General features: G+C 46.1%; 1 long non-coding RNA gene across 1 annotated transcript; it reads right to left on the bottom strand.

Annotated features, from left to right (window-relative positions):
- Positions 1 to 2192: 2192 nt before the first annotated feature.
- LOC135191304 (uncharacterized) lies at positions 2193 to 7515 on the bottom strand. The gene is made up of 2 exons (XR_010308793.1): positions 6265 to 7515; positions 2193 to 5722 (listed from the first exon to the last, which is right to left on the bottom strand). It is a non-coding gene; the product is annotated as an uncharacterized LOC135191304 (long non-coding RNA).
- Positions 7516 to 7643: the final 128 nt, after the last annotated feature.

Raw genomic sequence — 7643 nt, 5'->3', positions numbered from 1 at the left:
ACCCGAACCCCTTACCCTAATCCCCTAACCCCACCTGTGGGAAGCTTTCTCCTGCAACGAGGTATGGAATGTAAACATCAGGCCCTGTGATGAGAAGTGTCCTTGGGTCTTACTGATTCCCAGGGGCCTAAGCTGGCAACCATGAGCAACCCACGCACAGCTGTCAGGGGGTGGAATCTGCCGGCCCCCGGGGCGGACGCAGCCCCAAGGGGGGCTGACCCTGGCCAGCTCCCCTGGGTGGTACTCACAGGTTGTTTACCACAGGTAACCTATCTCTGCCTTACACATAACTTGGGGCCAATCTGTACTGTCCACTTCTGCCAGCCCCAGGCTGGCTGGAAACCCCTCCTCTGAGCACTATATAAGACACTGCACTACCCTAATAAAGTTGTACTGATGTACTGATGCACAGATGCCTAGAAGCTGCTGTCTCGAGTCGTCAGTACCCCAATCTCGCCTCTCGCCAGCCACCGTACCCCGACACCCACCCTCACCCCTGACCCTAACCCCGACCCAAACCCCAAACCCTCACCCCTAACCCAAAACTCTTAACCCTACCCTAATGTCTAAACCCTTAACACTCACCCCAACCCTCACCCTAACCCCTAAACCTAACCCCAACCCTAACCATCCGCTCACCCTAACCCCTACCCTCACCCCTAATGCATGCGCTAACCTAACCCTAACCCTTAAACCCTAACCCCTACCCTCTAACCCTAACCCCCTACCAATAACCCAAACCCCTAACCACAACCCTAACGGACTAACCCTACCCCTAAACCTAACAGGTACGCCCTAACCCAATCCCTAAACTCAACCCTAACCCCAACCCTAATGCGCTCACCGTCATCCCCTGACCCTAACCCCACCCCTAACGGATGTGACTAACCCTAACCCCAACCCTAACTCCCTAACCTAAAACCCTAACACCAAGCCTAACTCCTGAACCCAACCCTAACAGGTGACTAACCACAACCTCATAACCCTAACTCCTTAACCCTAACAGCTGCCTAACCCCAACCCCCTAAACCTAATGGTTGACTAACACTAACCCTCACACCTAACCCCCTGCCCATAACTCCCAACTTCAAAACTCCATCCCCAGCCCCTTAACTTTACCCTCACTCCCTAACCCCTCAACCCTAGTGCCTAACTCCAACCCTCACCCCTAACCTCAACCCCTAACTCCCAACCCTCACCTAACTCTAACCCTGACCCCTCACCCTCATGCCAACCACAATTCTAATGGACTAACCCTAAGCCAAATCCCTTAACTGTAACCCCTAACCCTTAATACTAACTCCCAACTCCTAACCTCCAAGCCCCTAATCTCACTCCAATCCTAACCCCAACCCCCTAAACCTCTGTGGTGGGATAGGTACTTACCTCTCTTGGAACTTACCTTACTTGGAATTTGCTCCCACTGCTGAGATGTAGATGTATTTATTGCACAGCCAAATTTACTAGCACATATACACAACATATTTACAAGTATTACAATTAGAAACAAAGGAGATGCAATACAAAACCCCAAATCCCTCACAGACAAACAGAGCTGCAGAGGAATTCTTATGTGATACAATTGGGAAAAGAGCCTCATACTGTCACCTTTTTGTACGTCGTGCCGTTACCAGGATGTTTACAGACGTTAATCAGACAGGATGCACTAGATCAGACGGGTGCTATCCTTACCACAGACAAGCATTCTTTTTAGTGACAGCCACTGCTGAGCAGCCACCCATATTGCCACTTACTTGGCTCTCAGATAATCCTGTTTGGCTTGAGCAGTGGCCGATAACGCAAGAAATGCTGCAATATGCAAAAAAATATGGTAGCTGAACAATTGGCTGGTGGCCACATTCGACCTTCCATTAGCCCGTGAAATACTACCATTTTTGTAATCCCAAAGAAATCCAGAAGATGGCATCTTTTGCGTGACCGCCAAAAAATAAATGACCAAATGCAGACAATGGCAGCCCTACAGCCTGGTCTCTCCTCTCCTGCTAAGTTACCACACCATTGACATATTGTGATAATTGATTTGAAAGATTGCTTTTTCATGACTGCAGTGGCTAACCAAGATTGACAAAGCTTTGCTTTTACCCCACTTTCTGTCAATAAAGCAGAACCTAGTCAGCGTTATGAGTGGGTTGTACTGCCTCAAGGCACAAAAAACTCTCCCACCTTATGCCAACTATATGTGGCTTGGGCTTTGGCACCCATTTGATCCTCTGGTCTGAGGTCATCATTTACCACTATATGCATGACATGCTGTTCTGCAGACGGACACAATTCACTGATCAAGATACAAACCACATCACTGCAAAACTGAGGGAGAAAGGTTTAACAGTAGCAGCTGAGAAGGATGAGCAGAGGGCGCCTTGGAATTATCTACAGTAGAAAAATTCTGATTCAGTTATTCAGCCACCAAAGGTTGAATTGGATGTAAAGTTAACTATCCTTACTGATGCGCAGACGCTCCTGGGCAACATTCAGTGGCTTAGAAACGCTGTGGGTATCGCTAATGCCGATATTGCTCCTCTTCTGCCACTTTTCTGTGGTACTGATGCCTGTCAATCTATAACGGTTTCTCCTTGAGTCTGTCTTGCGGAAGTTTGCTCAAAAGATTGCTGCCGGTGCTGTCAGCCGACGACTCGCTGAACTATCGCTATTGCTGCTCGTCCGTAACCGTGTCACGCGCTCTTTTGCCGTGGTTTGTCAATGGTAAAAAGGAAAAGGGGGAAAGGATCCCCAGGCAAGCAGTGCCCTTGACAAACAATGCAATCTTATAATCGACCAAAAACAAGCATTCAAACTCAAATGGAAGCAATAGGTGAGTTGATCTGCAAGGGCAGACAAAGAATTGTAGACGCAACAGGAGAAGAGCCTACCAATATTGGTGTGCCCATACCCACAGAGCACTTAGAGTGATGTCTTAGGAATTCTCTAGTATTACAGGAGGCCCTGTAAGGTTACCCCAGTGTGCCACACACAAAAGAGCCTAGTGGCCCCTTACAGCAAGTTTTAAGTAACTGTGAGCGGCTGAAACATTGTTTCCTGATAGCCACAATCAGTAGAACAGACACCAGAACAGAATGAGGAGGAAGCTATTAGATCCAGCATCACAGACCAGAGTGGTACAAATTGTTGACATTCTTTCTATCCCAGAAAGCAGACCAATGAATGACAGACTTCATCATTATTTTCCTTTTACAACCAATCATCTCATTCCTTCATTAAAATATCGCAATTGGCCTCAAACCATGACAAATCACTCCTCTAGATCATTCACTGTTTTACATACAGTCATCTGTCAAATCTAAAAAAATATTTATCCATCCTTGTAAAGTCTGTGTTTCCAGTTGCCCAAAATAGGCTTATACATGTTCTGTCTTGCCTGGACGTGTTTTTCTGCCCGCACCAGGGGTAAACGCATTAAACGGATACAAACAAATGCAAAAAGGCCACAATAGACCTGGCGCCATAAAGTCTGGCCTGCCCAGGGCCCAAGTTGTGTAACGCGCTTGGGTAAGCCCATGCACCTAGCTTGCAGCTTACTAGGTGCAAGGCCCATGCTAGCCCCATATTTGGAGGAGGCCAGGCCTGTGGCCCTTGCCTATTATGGTATGCTTTGGTTAACTGCCAAGCTCATTGGTCATTCTGACAGCCAAGGGGCCATTATTCTCAGCCCACATGTGATAAATAGGAGGTACACAGGTAAACAAAGTGCCTGCCTGCTTGCTTGCTTTTGCTTCACTGCTTGTTGCTATTTGCTTGTATTGCCTGCCTTTCTCTACGGAGCCCAGTCTCCCGTCCACCCTATTGCACGACCGCTGCCTTACTGCTGCCTGGTAAACTCCACTGCCGCAAGTTACCAGGAGCAGACCCTTGACTGTCTGCACGTGATCGGCCTGCATGGCCAGCGGGACGTCGTGCTGAGACTGTATGACATCCTCCTGCACCTCAGGTCCTGTCAGAAGAAGACATGAGAACAAAGTCAGAGATTGTCTGCACGTCTGCATCCTTTCCCCTGAAACCAGGAGGAACTCAGCCTTGAAGTCCATGGGCAGAGCTCCCTGAAGATTGGACACTTGTATAGGCTGTGACGTAGCCCCGGAGGGTGATTGACGATTAATAGGAATTTGTGAGTAAATGCTTTAAATGTCTCTGTAATTCTCTACTGCCTTCTGCCATAAAGCAGAACGAGCTTCCGCCCACCTAGTGGGCAAGCAGCAGATTGACCCCAAGTGGCATTTGGCTGTGGGGAAATTCCTCTCTCTGTTTATAGTTTGAATGTTTGCTAGATAATAATAGTTCTGTTTGCTGATATTCCTAGAATGTCTTCCATAAGCATGTAAGAACAAATATTAATATTACAATTCAGTGGTTGGGGTTGGCAAGAGTTCAGAATATTAAAGTTAATAAATTATATGTTTTTGTAGACTATCATCTCCCACCAATTCATTTCCCCTCTGCAACACCACTTCATACTTCATTCCAGCTATCTTAGATGTAGGCGACTCAAAAGACCAGAAGACAGGAAACGGTTTGTCTCTTCACAGATGACATGAAAACAGGAACTCCCAAGTGACATAGCTTCATGCCCTTGTACTGTAGATCTCTCAAAGATTCGTCTTTTTGATGCCGCATTGTACCCCAAACACAAGTTCTTACAGCTTCTATTATGCGCTCTGAGGTTTAAGTCTCTCATCTAAAGTTAGATTTCTTCCTGGAATACACTGGATTTCACCATTCTCCTGCATTACCCGGTATGGATGACCAGGACCTTCAGCGGAAACCACCCCTCGCACAGGTTTCTCTTCACCCAAAGGAGAAAGTTCCCAAACAGCTTTTCCTAACAGATTCTTTTCACGCACAACAGGAATTTTATTACCATCCACTGTTTGCAACAAACCTGATTGTGCAGGTCCCGTTCTGTTTACAGAACCTCGACTGTGGCAAACGCCGCAAGATTCCCAAGACCTTTACTGTGTATCTCTTAGACACTTTTTGAGTTCTGTTCATGTGGCAGTTAGTACATTCTGGCATCTTGTGATTCGTTCATTAAAAAACAGCATGCAGCCTATTCCACACACCTAGTGGTTACTTCTACCGTATCACACACCCTATTTACCTACCAACCCCTAATATCCTGTGATCCATGGAGAAGTCCATTGACGTGTCACATGCTCACCAGTAAGTTGCATCTCGGCCTTGGTGTCCAAATGAATGAAGGGCCCACCAAGCCCAGAACAGCTCACCTCCATGTTTCCTATCGAGGTCAAGATCATACTTTGTATCAACTTGAGAAACTCTAGCAGCTTGATCTGCCCCATGGTTGTGTTTATGTTCCTGAGTAGCTTTGTTCTTAGGCCTGTGTGTGTTTCTGCGCTGCACTTGCACTGGCATTTTCTCAAGGCAACCATCAATTTCCTCCCATAGACCAGCACACCAAATAGACTTTTATTCATCTGCCACCAGTTCTTTTTCCAGTCTTTTAGACAACCCTATAGAGTATTGGCTACCACCCACGAGTCAGCGTAGAGGTAAAGGATAGCCAAGTTTTCACATTCGGCCACATCAAGAGCAAGCTGGACAGCTTTTACTTCAGCAAATTGACTGGATTCACCTTCTCCATCTCTCACTTCTGTAACTCTCCTGCCGGGACTCCAGACTGCTGACTTCCATCTTTGCTTCTTCCCGACAAGACGACAGGAATCGTCTGTCAACAAAGCATTGTTCTTGTCCTGATCAGAGAGATCACCATAAGGAGAAAATTCCTCATCACAGGTTACTCTCTCTACTGGAGATTTGGGACAGTTTGTACCTTCTGGCCAATTAGTGAACACTTCCACCAGACCAGGTCATGCAAGAGTACCCATTTGTGCTCCTAGGCTTACCAAAGCTATCCACTTAAACCAGGGTGCATCTGTGGCATGATGTGGTGAGAAACCTTTGCCTTTGAACATCCAGTTCAGAACTGGTAATCTAGAAGCTGAAAGTTGTGACTCTGTTCAAATTACTTCAGAAGTGCTTTTACTCTTTCAGGAGCTGCTAGTATTTCTTTCTCTTTTGGAATGTCATTCACTCCTGAACCTCTGCACCAATGACTCCAGAAACCAAGTGCACAACCACATGTCTCATTTGGAGCTCTCTGCCAAAAGGCTCCAGGTTGGGCCACTGCCACTTGCATTTGGATGCAGAATGTTTTTCATGTCTGGACCAGTCTGAACTGCTCCCAAGCCCACTGCACGGACTACTCACTTGATCTGATCAAAGGCTGCTTGCTGCTCAGGTCCCTACTCAAAATTGCTCCTTTCACAAGTCACATCTTGCAGAGGTTTAACAATCTGACTGAATCCAGGTTTCCAAAAATCCCACTGCACCCAAGAAACTGGAAGGGTCTTCTTTAGTCACAGGAACTGCCATGGTGGAGAATTCCTTTAGCACATCCTGTGGAATGGGACAGTGACCATCCTGCCTGTATTTGTCTGGCAGGTCCTTTTACTTTGTCCTCTTTATGGTAAAACCTGCCTTCAACCAAATGTCAATTATTGTGTTACCTTTCTCAAAGGCTTCCTCAGCAGTTTGGTCCCACACAATGTTGTCATTGATGAATTGCAGATGTTCTGGGACTTTACCTTTCTCCAATGCATTGTGGATGACCGAATGACACATTGTCCAACTGTGTTTCCACTCCTGAGGTAAACTGTTCAACTGGTACTGGATTCATCTCCAGATGAAATGCTTTTTCCTTCACCAACTTAGATATGGAGATTTTAAGGGCCTCCTCCATCTTTTTTATTCTACCTTTCGTTTCTGCAGCCTGAGTTTTTAAAGCAGACACTAAAGAAGTGTGGGACAAAATGTCCTCTAACTGCCTCATTTGGTCAGGGAATTCACCAACTGTAGGAAGTCTTCCATCGTTGTTCTCTCACACAAACCTGTTTACCAAACTATTAAACTTGCTCCTCCATCTAATGTCAAGAAGTTTCTTTCAAAGACATTTTCCAACAGGAATTTCATCAGGATTCTGCATACCGTCATCTCCAGAAAGTATTTCCTTTACAGCAAACTCCCTCAGAAGCTTAATTCCCTGCTCAAGTGTGGTCCACTTCCTAGATGTCTGTGGCAAATCTCCTCCAGAAGGGTACCTCAGTAGCACAGCCAACCAAAGGCATGCCCACAGTGTAATCTTACCAAGAGAGCTTGCTATGTATTAGTCGATTCCACTTGCCTTTTTAAGTGGCCCTATGTGGTTTGCAGGCTTGTCACCAACCTCTAGAATGCTGGCACCTGTAACACAATATCTCCCTAGCCAGCTTAGAATTGGTTCTCCTGTCTTCTTCTGGGCTCCTTACAACTCTAGATAACATTCTCTTCATCTGCACCATCCTCTCTTTGGCCTCTATACAAATGTCTCCTAAGAACATTCCTAACCACCCCACAACCTTCACCCCTCTTAACATGTGCTTTCCAAGAGCCTTTCCCATTGCCATCATCACCATGCTGTCATTTCAATACTTAAACAATGTCCTTAAGGATAATTCTCTTCCTTCACCCATCTCATTATGTCTGCTACAAACACACACAATGGAAAATTCACTGTTTTCAAAATATGAGTTGTGTATATAGAAAACCTC

Source organism: Pogoniulus pusillus, chromosome 39 (assembly GCF_015220805.1).
Source record: "Pogoniulus pusillus isolate bPogPus1 chromosome 39, bPogPus1.pri, whole genome shotgun sequence".
NCBI lineage: Eukaryota > Metazoa > Chordata > Aves > Piciformes > Lybiidae > Pogoniulus > Pogoniulus pusillus.
This window is presented reverse-complemented; position numbering and strand designations above follow the sequence as displayed.